A 13,666-nucleotide genomic window follows, 5' to 3' on the forward strand; every position below is an offset into this window, starting at 1 on the left:
TGCACCTTAGCTATAGGGCGACTGATGCAGGGGTTTTCCTGCATTTTTTCGCGGCCGCCAAAGCCTTATTTTATCGGTGAATGACTGCTGTGTGTCTGGGCGAATATAAGAACGAGCAGAGAGAGAGAGCCCTGTATAGTGGTATCACTTGTTTTATATATATTTTTAACCACCTGTTTTTAAAATGCTTTAACTCATTGATTGTGCTTGTATATTATAAATTTCTAGGCGAGTGATTTTGTCCAGTGAGGATGAGAATGATGACAGTTGGTCCGGCAGTCAAATCAGGCCTACACCTCCATCCACCCTCAGGTAATCACCTCCACACTGTAAAAAAAAATTACCATTTTAGTGATGATATTTTCCTTTGGTTGGGTGGTTTGATTCTTGGGTGGTTTGGTCTTTGAACAGTGTTTAGCAAAATCCCAGAAACCAAGATAATCAAGTTTTCAGCCTCTTGAACTAGAATAAATCACTAATCTGATCTAATTTCTGACCAAAAACAAATTTGAACATCTGAACCTGTTTATTCTTAAGAACTTCTTACAAAATGTTGAATTGGCTCAACTACAAAAGATTTATTGCAGAATAGTGGCACATCAAGAAATAATGTCAAGTTGCGAAATTGGTATTAAGATTTTTTTTGTTGTACAAGACTTTTTACAGTGTGGATTTCTGTACAGTGCATCCACCCTCAGGTCTGTGCAGACACCTGCACCGCCTCCATCCACCCTCAGGTCTTCAACTCCATCTGCTAGGCTGACACTTCCACCACCTCTGGGTAACCTTAGATGGCCCGATGTTTCAACCCATCACCACGTCACCATGTCACCAGAAGCCCCTCGTAGACAAATCAGGGACAACATGTTTGTTCGCATCTTAACACTGCTTGAGGAGATGAAAGAGACTCAAAAAATCCAAGGGAGGATGCTCCAAACGCTTCTACAACAGCGTGGCAACATCAGCACCACTGTCTCTTCTACCCCAGAGGGTTTCCCCCTAAAGACAGTTAGAGATGTGGAATTAATGGAAGAAAAACTGGCAAACCCAAACTTCATGGCCGAACTGGTATGTATGTTAAGTCTAAAAATCTACAAGGCTTTTTTTTTTTTTTTGCGTGTCTCAGGCTTTACCACCAAAGTAAAATAAATGTCTTAAACCTTGTATTTTTTAAATAAGTTTTATTAATAAAGGCATAGAACCAGTTTATTTGTAGTGTATTGACAGTAGTTTTATATAATTAGTTTATTAATTAAATTAATAAAAAGGCAAAAAGACCTTGAGATATGTTTGGTAATTGTACCTGAATGAATTTAAAATTAATTTGCTATATTTCAGATTAATATATTTGTTTTTCTTCATTTTAATTAACACTAACTTTATTCTCATCTAAATTATAAATACTTTATTTCTGTATAAAATAATACTGCCATTAAAAACATTAGATTTTTCTTTTTTTAATCAATGTGTAAAAAAGAAATGTGAGAATGTGTAACTTAAAAATAAACAGATTAGTGCTCTGTTCAAGAAATTAAAACCAATGCAATATGATAAATGTCAAAAAGATGGCACCGACAGACTGTTTTTAAATGGGGTTGGATAAATATTTTTACGTTTTTAAACTGATTTTGATTGGGTGACAATTGTAGGTTACAGTTTGACAAAAGCACAGTATTATATTTTTATTGCAAATGTACAGAAATATAAGTTGACACTTTGCAGTTTGAATGATGTCCTGTATGAAGAAAATGACAGAGTATGTTTTTATGTTTCCACTGTTCGATCGAGCCCGTGCTCTCTCTCTCTCTCTCTCACACACACACACACACACAAAATTTTCCAGCATTGCAATGTTGACATCGCAGCATGTTTATTAGCCACGGAGCTTCAGAGCTAAGGCAGGGCTACAGATTAGGTGTCCCTAGAGTACCCGCGTATCTAGCCGTAGTTCCACATTACATTAATTTGCACGCAAGTTTTATTTATTTTTATACTGTGTATTCTCTATGTATATTCATGCACCGTACCGTGACACCCGTACCATTTCGGTTCAATACGAATACATGTACCGTTCCACCCCTAGCTCACACCCGTGCTTCTGGCAGTTCTTTCATGTTGAGTGGTTTACTCAAGTGAGCAATATACTGTAGATAAATTTGCTTTGTATTGCCTTTGTTCTCCCTCAGGTTGCAGCTGTGACTGACATAGGGGGGGGGCGACTGTTGACGAGGCCACAAAAAGGATGATGACCTTCCTCCTAGACCATGCCCTATCCAGGCAGTATAACTTTCTGGGCCGAAATGGGAAGTGAGAGTTCAAGGCCTTAAAACTGTATGAAGTAATATACGGTAGGTGTGCATAATGTGGATAATGTTTTAAGTTGTACCGATAATAGAAAGGTGTCACTATACCCTAACGCAGAGGTCTTCAATCCTGCTCCTGGAGGGCCACTGTCCTGCAAAGTTTAGTTCCAAGCCTAATCAAACACACCTGAATCAGCTCGTCAAGCTCTTCAGAATCACTTGAATTTTCAAAGGCAGGTGTGATGAAGCAGGCTGGAACTAAACTCTGCAGGATAGAGTTTCCCTAACATTCTCCCTAACGTTATAAACATGTCGATTTTAAATATTGTGAATGTTGCTTTTGTTGTCCTGGCTCGCACATGTCTCTCAGTTGCTTAGCTTGTGTGTTCAAGAGAATGTTGTTTATTTCTAATAATCTTAATTTATATAGCTTTTTTCTTAACATAGTTTTCTTTACAGTCCTGGCTAAGAGTTGTGTTGGCACATATGAAATAAGTGACCGTTATATTTGTTTCTTGAAGGAGGCTTAAAGAAAAATGCCATGACCAGCCAAATCACCCGTAAAGATGCAGAGAAGGCAGTCTCCAAGTGGCTCAGGGACCGTGGGGGTAATAGACAGGCCCGACAGGCAACCCCTCAACAAGGACTTCAGACTTCAGGCCCATTTGAGGTGGAAAGAAACTAATTCTGTCTGTGACAGTGAGGGAACACTACAAACGCATGTTGTAATAAATTTTACTTAAATAAAAACATAATTAATTGTATTACTGGTCTCTTTATTGTAGCTTGTTTAACCAAAGGTTTTCGGGTCTGTGGGACCCGTTTTCAATGTTTGCTAACAGAAAAGGTTATGCTATTTATTATTTCTTCTAACTCAAGCATTGGCAGTGGCTCATTTTCTGTGAAGAACAAACAACTTATTTTCAATGACTGCACATGGTACACCCTCCAACACATAACTATTACATATGAGGTATTCGGGTCTACAGGACCCGAGTGTAATAATTGTAGGTGCTATGAAACTTAACTGTGTTGTCTTCCTAACTGGACCTGCTGTGTGTGTCTTGTCTGTGTGCGCGAATGTTGTCTTTCTGCACTTGCTATTCCCACATTAATTTACAAAATTGTTACATTTCAAGCACTTTAACCTGTTCTGATTAAGTTCTAAGAAATGAGCACCAATAATGATCAAAAAACTAGTTACTATTTTTTTTTTAATAAGTGAATTTCATTGTTTTCTCACAAAAAAAAAACACTCATATGATCATAATTGTGATCTTACAGGGGTAAATGGCAAATAAGAGCCATAAATTATGTATATGCCATTGGTAATATTGAGCTAAAGTAAACATCTATTAAGTATTTTTACATAAATTGTTATGGTTGTATTGATTTAAAAGCCTAATAATATGATGGGTCCACCAGACCTGGGAATATTGGCTGTGTAAGAAAAATATTAACATCGTACAATTGTTAAAGAACTGTATGGTCTGACTGTAAAATAGGCCCCAAAAATGAATTTGTTAGCTCATAATAATAATGGTTATTACCCATATGGGTAGAAGCAGGGACCCATAATCAGCCCATATGGGGCCCAGTTAGAGTGGGCCCCATGCAGATGGGAGAAACCTGGGTTGCCCATGTGGGTTTTAGCTAGGGCCCATGTGAAGCCCACCTTCAGCCCATCTGGGCTTGCCCACATGGGGCCACCATGGAACCCCCGGACAAAATTAACTGGGCCCCATCTGGGCAGCCCAGATGGGGCCCACTCACCAGCCCATATCCATCCCTTATGGGCCCCACATGGGTGTGTTGACAGGGATAATACTTGGACAGCACTGTGGCTGCAGTGGAGACATTCAAGTTCCTAGGGTCCATCATCTCCCGGGACCTGAAGTGTGACACTCACATCGACTCCATTGCAAAAAAGGCCCAACAAAGGTTGTACTTCCTTCAACAGCTGAGGAAGTTCAACCTGCCGCAGGAGCTGCTGAAACAGATCTACTCAGCTGTCATCGAATCTGTTCTTTGCACATCAATAACTGTCTGGTTTGGCTCAGCTACAAAATCAGACACCAGAAGATTACAGAGAATGGTTCGGACCGCCGAGAGGATTATTGGTGCTCCCCTGCCCACCCTTCAAGAACTGTATACATCCAGTGTGCCAAGTGTTCCAGTGAGGAAAAGGGCTCAGAAAATCACTCTGGATCCCTCACATCCATGTCATCCCCTTTTCGAAATTTTGCCATCTGGTCAGCGCTACAGAGCCACAAATACCAGGAGAGCCAGACATAAGAACAGATTCTTCCCTCGGGCAATATACCTTATGAACAGTTAAATGTTCCAGTCCCCCACCCCCCCCCCCCCCCCATTGTGCAATAAAAATATGTGCAATAACCTTATATTTATTTGTTACCACCTACATCTCAGTACATCCCGACATCTCATTCTATTTTATTCTATTTTATTCTATTTTATTCTGTTCTTTTTCTATCATCTGTAGCACAACTATATATACAATTTATTTATTTTCTTAGATCTTATATTGCAATTTTTGTCTATTTATATTTACATATGTGTATTTTTTTATCCTCAACTTATATTATTTTCTCTGTGTTGTTGTTGTCGTCTCTGTGCACTGGAAGCCTGTGACACCAAAACAAATTCCTTGTATGCGTAAGCATACTTGGCAGTAAAGCTGTTCTGATTCTGATAATTTTGCTCAATGCATTTTTTGGGTTCTGTGAACTGTATCAGATTCGACTTTTCTTCTCTGTTTTTTGTGTTGTTCCATAGCAAACAAAAAAAATAAAATAAAATAAACCTGTGAGGTAACACTTTATTTTGATAGTCCACTTTAGACATTCTACTAACAGTAAATAACTTTGCAACTGCATGTCAACTAGTCATTAGAGTATTAGTAGACTGTCTGCTTAATATCTTCTTACACTCTTCTAAACTTTGCAAGTATATGTCAACTTATTCTACTAACCCTAAACCTAACCTAACAATCTGCTCTGAGAATTAGTTGACATGTAGTTGCAAGATTACTTAGTTACTAGTTAGTAGAATGTCTAAAGTGGACTATCAAAATAAAGTGTAACCACATGGGAGTACCAAAACATTTGCAACTGCAACAATTTTCTGAGAGAAGGGTTGCATTTTCTGAAAGAATTGCAAGGGTGACGAAATTTTTGGCTACGACTGTATAATCTGTCCAGCGCATCCTGGATCTGCCCCAGGCTCTCTTCCCAATTGGACATGCCCAGAACACCTCCCCCAGAAGTTCCAGAAGGCATCCTGACCAGATTCCCAAACCACTTCAACTTGCTCCTTTCAGCGCGGAGGTGTATCTGCAATCTACTCTTGGATGTCCATCTTGGATGTCCAAGCTTCGAACCCTTTCTCTCAGGGTCAGCCCATACTCACTTTGGTAACTTGTATGCACAATCTTGTTCCTTCAGTCACTTCTCAATCCTCATGACCATACGTGAAACATTGACTGATTGGTAAATCAAGAGCTTTGCTTTCAGACTCAGCTCCCTTTTAACTACAATGATCCAGTACAATAAATGTATTACTGCCACTGTCGCACCAATCCACCTATATATCTCATGCTTCAACCTACCCTAACTTGTGGTTAAGACACCAAGATCCTTGAATTTCTCTTCTTCAAAATGAATCACCAGCAGTCCACAGCCTCCATGCCAGCGAGGGGAATATTTCAGACGCACCCACATACAGATTTAATTAACCTCTTTCATAAATTGCATTGACTGCTCTAAAATGAAACACCAATTTTTCAGGAGTTTAGGACACATGCTTATTTGATAACGTCCCCGGTTATGTATGTAACCTTGGTTACCCCGAGGGAACGAGACGCTGCGTCCGGAGACGCTTTGGGAACGCCTTTGGCGGAACCACGCTCTGAATGATGTGTAAACTAGCCAATCAAACGGCGATACGTCACGGGCGGATGACGTCATCGACCAGGAAGCATAAAAGCACGTGCGAAGCTGCCGGCGTCAGCTTCTGGGGATGAAGCGAGCGCTCGGCAGGGATGCCGGAAGGATGGACCGAGACGCAGCGTCTCGTTCCCTCGGGGAACCAAGGTTACAAACGTAACCGGGGACATTCCCCTTCAGGAACTCGAGCTGCGTCCGGAGATGCTTTGGGAACGAGATGCCCATGCCCCCAGACTTCCAAATCCCTGCCTAGTGGAGGAGCTAGGGCAGGAGAACAGAAGAGCCGGGAGTGCCTCGGACATCTAGGTTGTAAAACCTTACAAAGGTGAGGGGCGTGGACCATCCCGCAGCATTGCAGATGTCCTGTATTGGGACACCTGTCATAAGAGCTTTTGAAGCGGCCATAGCGCGGGTAGAGTGAGCTTTGACCCCCAGCAGTGAGGGGAGGTCAGAGGACTCGTAAGCCGAAGATATAGCATCTACAATCCATCTACTCAGAGTTTCTTTCGAAGCAGGATACCCCTTCTTAGCGGGGCCATAGCAGACGAACAACTGTTCTGATTTACGCCACAGGGCAGCTCTGTGGACATAGGCATCCAAGGCACGTACGGGACACATACAATTTAGCTTCTGCTGGTCGGGCTCCCGATAGGGAGGAGGACAGAAAGCCTGGAGCACAACCAGCTGTGGTGTATTAGTGGGGACCTTAGGAACACACCCCGGCCTGGGGTAAAGGAAGGCTTTGATCATGCCAGGAGCAAACTCTAGATGCGAAGGGGCCACCGAAAGGGCCTGCAGGTCCCCAACCTGCTTGAGGGAGGTAAGAGCTAGCAGTAGCGCTGTCTTAATAGTGAGGAATCGAACCGGTATCTCTTCTATAGGCTTGAATGGCGGCCTGCAGAGAGCCTCAAGCACCACAGCCAGGTCCCACGTAGGGACATGGGGTCGTGTCGGAGGCCTCAGCCTCAGCACACCGCGGAGGAAACGTACGACCAGGGATCTTTACCCACTGGCATGCCACCAAGAGGGGCGTGGTAGGCCAAGATTGCCGCCACGTAGACCTTCAGGGTGGAGTGGGCTAACCCTGTGGAGAAACGGGCCTGCAAAAACTCCAGTACTGTACCGACTGGGCAGTTAGCTGGGTCTTGCTGGCGTTCTCCACACCATGAAGTGAACAGCTTCAGACCTCCCTGGTGGTTGATGTAGTAGACCACCGCTGTGCTGTCGGTGCGCACCAGCACATGGCGATCTCTCAGGTCTGGGAGAAAGTACTTCAAGGCTCGAAATACGGGCAGCATCTCGAGGCAGTTGATGTGCCAACTGAGATAGCGACCACTCCACAGACCCCTGGCGGAGCGGCCACTCATGACCGCCCCCCCATCCGGTGAGGGATGCATCTGTCGCTAGCGTGACGCGGCGACAACGAGCTCCCAATACCGGGCCCTGATTTAGGAACCACGGTTTCTTCCACATATCTAAGGCACGTAGCCCCCCGGCGTGTGACCTTGATCATGCGGAGCGGGTTTCCCCTCAGGGAGAACCCTTTGGTTTTGAGCCACCACTGTAGGGGTCTCATGTACAGCAGGCCAAAAGGTATCACGTTGGACGCAGCTGCCATCAGACCCAGCAGTTGTTGGAACTGCTTGACAGTGAGTGACTGGCCTTCTTTGACTCTCTTGACTGCGGCGAGGATCGACTCGATCCGAGCAGGAGACAGACGTGCCTGCATCGTGGTCGAATCCCACACCACGCCCAGATAAGTGGTCCTCTGTGATGGAGAAAGCACACTTTTCTTGGCGTTTAGTCTTAACCCCAACGTTTTCATGTGTGCGAGAACGACATCTCAATGTCGAGCCGCTAAACTCTCGGACTCTGCTAGGATCAGCCAGTCGTCGATGTAGTTCAGTATGCAAATGCCTTGAAGTCGAAGAGGGACTAATGCAGCATCTACGCATTTCGTAAACGTGCGGGGTGAGAGTGCTAGGCCGAAGGGAAGAACCCGATACTAGTAAGCTTCGCCCCTGAAAGCGAACCTCAGGAACTTCCTGTGTTGAGGAAGGATGGAGACATGAAAGTAAGCATCGGACCTGATTTGTGACACTACTTGCTTGACTGTAAGCATCTTGAACTTCAGTTTCATAACTGATCGATTGAGGCGGTGGAGATCTATGATGGGCCGCAGCCCTCCATCCTTCTTTGGAACAATGAAGTACCGGCTGTAGAAACCGGATTCCCTGTCTTGAGGAGGGACCACCTCGATGGCCTCCTTCCTCAGAAGGGTCTCTACTTCTTGCTCCATGACCAGAGCCTGCTCAGGGCCCACCAGAGTGGGAAAGACCCTGTCGAAAGGCGGCGGCGGGGCGCCGAATTGAATAGCGTAGCCTTTTTCTACAGTGCGCAGGACCCATGCAGACACGTTTGGCAGTAGCTTCCACGCTGCTAAATAGTCTACTAAGGGAACCAGCCGCTCGAGGCTGGCCTCTGGTGTTTGCTGAACTGCTAGCTCGGAGCCCTCTAACGGCGGACCGGCAGGAGACTGCCGAACTAGCTGTTCTAGAGACCCCCGTGGGGGTGACGAGCGTCCCGGTTCCGCTACGAGCCCAGGCGGAGAGATCCGGGACAGACGGAGGCCGTTGTGCCCTGTAGCGCTGGCAGGGACAGCAGACTGACCTCCCGAGGGCACCGAGGAGAGATGGACACCGTGTAATGCGGTGCTACCCGCTCTTCCCCGGTAGGGGCTGCCCTCGGCGGTCCTGGCCTGGCATCAGGACCGCTTTGAGGTCGGGGGCCTCCTAGACTGAAGCACGACCCGCAGGTCGGGCCTCGCCTTAGAGGACCCCGGCCTAGAGTGCCGCGAGTCTCAGTCCCGGGACGGGAGAGCACGAGTCGCGACACTCAACTTCTGGACCTCCCGGTATGAGGAGCTGGTACTCGGTTGCGGCTGCTCACGCCCAGCAGCCGCAGAGGTTAGAGAACGGCGAGGCAGGTACCGCTGGAACGCCGCCGCTTGCTTATGAGCCTCCTGGTACCTGCTGGCGACAGAGTTGACTGCGTCGCCAAACAGGCCAGAAGGCTCAAGCGGGGCGTCCAAGAGGAAGACCCTGTCCTTCTCTTTCATATCAGACAGGGTCAACCATAAGTGCCTCTTCGCCGCCACAATGGCTGCCATAGACCGCCCCACTGGAGTTCTTCGAGGTCTACTTTCTCGCCGTCTGCTAACCCCTTCAGCAGGTCAGCCTGGTATGCCTGGAGCAGTGACATGGTGTGAAGGCATGCTCCGGCCTGACCAGCTGCCGAGTACCCCTTACCCACCAGTGAAGATGTAGTGCGAAGCGGCTTTGAGGGTAAGGTCGGAGCCTTCAAGGACGATGCCGCACCGGGGGACAGATAGCTGGCTAGCGTCTGTTCCGCCCGGGGCATCGCCTTATAGGCTCGCTCGTCGAGCCCTGCCACGTTCCCATAGTAGTCTGAGGCGGGGACGAACAAGCGAGCCGAGTATGGTCTCTCCCACGACCTCACGATCTCTTTATGGAGGTCGGGGAAAAAGGGAAGGCTCCTTCTTGGAGATGGAGGCTTGCTCCGCAGAAAGCGTTCATCTAGCTTGCTTCTCTGCAGAGCAGCTTTCTCCTCTGCGGGCCAGTCGATGTTTAACTTGGCCACAGCACGAGTTACCACCTCCAAGAGCTCCTCATACTGCACCGACTGAGGGCTCGCTTCCTCAGCGGTGCTTTCGAGGTCGCCCTCCTCGGAGGATGACAGATGGAGAGATGAGCCCATCCCTTGGGAGGAAGTAGCCGCGGTGCGGGCTTCCGAACCCTCGGAACGGGCAGCGGACCTGCCGGGTAAGGAAGGAGATAGGGGGTCACCCATCTCCATTCCCTCCAACAGGTCCATCTGCGAACCCCAAGAGTGTAGTGCCCGCTCCGCCTCGGCGGAAGTGGGACCAGCACCCTGGGGAACGCTAGTGAAGGCTCCCTCCTCAAAGAGAGCCTTCCGGGAGCGGAACACCCGCAAAGGAAGCAACTCACAATGCGAGCAGTCAGCCCCCTCAAGGGTTGACATAGCATGCTCCGCTCCCAAGCAGACCACGCACATGCGGTGTGTATCCCCGCTTGTGATGTAGCGTTTGCAAGGGGGAACACACAGCCTGAAACGTGGCCCGCTCTCTCCACTCTAAACTAGGCTTTTTTGAGACATTATCCTCAAAAAGAAAGCTGTGCTAACTTGCACAAAAACGGAGGATAACAAGACACAAAACACACAGAGTGCTCCGCTGAAAGACAGAAGCTGACGCCAGCAGCTTCGCACGTGCTTTTATGCTTCCTGGTCGATGACGTCATCCGCCTGTGACGTATCGCTGTTTGATTGGCTAGTTTACACGTCATTCAGAGCGTGGTTCCGCCAAAGGCGTTCCCAAAGCGTCTCCGGACGCAGCTCGAGTTCCTGAAGGGGAACTGTTTTATTTCCTATGTGGGTTTATGCATATACTTTATTTTTTTAAGATTTTTTTTTTTTTTTTTTTTTTTTTGCCAAGGCATTATGCCAGTGTTTCCTGTCATAACTATGCAAACATTTGATTTCAAAACCAGTATCATATCCATTAAACTAATTCTTGTTATGATTTTAAGTCTGTATTTAACCTCAGAATGATCCCAGAGTAAATAAGAGGTGTTAAGTCTGAATTTGTGGTGGCTGTGAATTAAATTACTACACAGCTCTGTGGAATGCCTGATTCTGATTGGTAAGTTGTCACATTCCAAGGTATGTTATTCTCTGATAACAACTGGTAAAACCTAATAACACGGACTCTGTCCAGGCAGCTTAAGTCGACGCTATATGCTTAATAGTTTTTCCTTGATGGAAGCTTTGCATTTGGTTAGCTAATAAAATATTAAAACTCAATTCAATATTATGTGTACAATTTCTTAATTCGGTCATCCTGGTATTGTTGACTCGCTCTATTGTTTCATACAAATGCATCTGCTGCTATTTTGTTTTATACACTGTAATGGATTATAAGATAACTAACAAACTAGTACTGTAAGTACTAGTACTTAATTTTTCATGTGGTAAAATGTTGTGTAATAAAAGTGGTATGACTGCACTGTATCCCTTAAATGTCTGTCTAGTTTGAACTTGCCGCTTGCTAGCAACTGATTTCTTCATTGAAGCTTTGTGTTCAAATATTTAAACTCAGATCAGTGTTTGGTGTCTAATCATTTACTTTTGTGGTAAGCAGATGTAAGTCGGATAATGTACATCCAGACAGTTGTTATTGCAAAATAAAGATGTATATTATCCCTTACTTATTAGAATTTTAATTCAAGTGATAAAGTCTGACAGTAATCAGTGTTGAGTGCTACTGTAAGGTTAACTCTGCCTGGTTTAAATGTTTCAAAATGATTAAAAATGGAAAATATTACACATTTAGAAAAATAATCAAAAAGTAATCAAATGTAATAAGTTACATTACTTTAATAAAGTAATTAAAAAGTTACACTACTTATTATATTTTAAGTAGAGTAACTTGTAATCTGTAAACTATTACATTTCCAAAGTAACCTTCCCAACACTGCCCGCAAACCACCAAAGAAAGAAGGTCACAGCCCGATGAGGACATCAGGACAAGATCATGCAAAGAGTAGAGATGCCACCCTAAGGCCCCCAAAATGGACACCTTCTGCCCCCCAACTGCACACCGGTTATGAATATTACATACAAAATCGGTGACAAGGGACAGTCCTGGTGGAGTCCAGAACCCATTGGGCATGAGCTTGACTTACTACTGAGAATGCAAACGCAGCTTTCACATCGGTTGTATAGAGACTGAACGACATGCATCAGTGGCCCTGGTACACCATACTCCCAAAGTGCCCCCTATAAGTCGCCCAAGGGAACGCAGTCATAAGGTTTCTCTAAGTCTACAAACCATACTGTATGTAGACTGGATAAGCTAATGCTCATGTCCCCTTCTGGATGCCTGTTAGCCCTTACCAAAATGTAGTATACTTCAAGTTTATTTTATTAAGTATACCTAAGTAAAGTTCAAGTATATTTTTTAAGTATACTTTATATAGTAAGTATACACATATTAGTCTACTAGTAGTATACTCGTAAGTGTATTATTTCAATATTCCTTGGGACTAAATTGGCCCACTTTTTAGTATATAAAATTATACTTGTAAGTATAGTTCAAGTATAACAGTAGTAAACTTTGAGTACACAAGAAGTTTACATCGAAGGTTTTAACTTGTACTACAACTACACTAAAAGTGAACATATAGGTATACTGATAGTTTATTAATTAAATAAGTGCAGTAGCATTTCTAGTACACTTTAAAGTATAGTCTCAGTAATCTACTAGTTTAGTAGTTTTATACTGCAAGTTATTTGTAAGTTTCCTTTAAGTGAACTTTACATCATACTTGAAGTATACTACTATGTCTCTATTTAGGTATTAATTTGTATATATTTTGTTATATGAATATCTGAACATACAAAATATCAAAAGAAGGAACAGGATATCTGCTTGTAAACAAAAGCATTTTATTCTAGCTTTTTTTAAACACTTGAATGTGGGTAAGTTTCATAAATAAAAAACATTTTAAACAAAAAGCTGAAAAAAGACTATGAATTGGATTCAGAATGATAATCAAAACGTAGATGGAGTTGATCAACACCCCAAAGCTTTACAGTCATTATTACCTCTTCATCAGCTGACATTTTATTCCATAATGTTACACAGTTTTGATGCTGTTTTATGTCTGATGATCGTATTAGATTACATGTGGAAGCATGTTGTTTCAGTTTCTTCTTCACTTGTGTTTTTTTGGAAATTCTGTACAGAAGATCTGTAATAGCGCCCCCTACTGTATAACAATGGAAAACACGGATTCTAGGAGCACAAGTATGTCTCAAGTATATTTAGACTTTTTCTAAGTATTTCAAGTATACATAAATGTCATTTTAAGTATATTTCTGAGAAATACATAAAGCCCATTTTTGAGAAGTACATAAAAAGGGAGACTAAAAGTATACTTTCCTATTTTTAGTTTAAAATAAGTATACTAATAGCACACTTGAATAAACTTCTTTTTCGGGAGAGTAAAGGGCTGGTCCACTGTTCAACTGTTTTTCTTAGTGTAATGAACATTAGTGTTACTAATTAGCTGGTAACTAAAAACTAAATTGGTAACTAAAATGTATGTGTGAACCTGCTTCCATACCAGTATATATGTCAGCCAGAGAAATATAAACAAAAATGAGTGTAATATACTCTTAAAGTCTTTTTATGCTTTCTTTTCTTTAGTCTTTAGTAAGATACACAATTGTCCTAGAGTGTTTTAATTTTGATATGGAGGAGTAATTCTCTCAACAGATTAATTATAAACCACTGAT

At 43.8% G+C, this 13,666-nt stretch overlaps 1 long non-coding RNA gene across 1 annotated transcript; it reads left to right on the plus strand.

Moving 5' to 3' along the window:
* The first annotated feature begins 206 nt into the window (after positions 1 to 206).
* Positions 207 to 3,067, plus strand: LOC127168083 (uncharacterized). Its single transcript, XR_007828074.1, has 4 exons — positions 207 to 312; positions 684 to 1,068; positions 2,187 to 2,348; positions 2,825 to 3,067. It is a non-coding gene; the product is annotated as an uncharacterized LOC127168083 (long non-coding RNA).
* Positions 3,068 to 13,666: the final 10,599 nt, after the last annotated feature.

The sequence above is a fragment of the Labeo rohita genome, chromosome 7, assembly GCF_022985175.1.
Source record: "Labeo rohita strain BAU-BD-2019 chromosome 7, IGBB_LRoh.1.0, whole genome shotgun sequence".
In the NCBI taxonomy this organism is placed as follows: domain Eukaryota; kingdom Metazoa; phylum Chordata; class Actinopteri; order Cypriniformes; family Cyprinidae; genus Labeo; species Labeo rohita.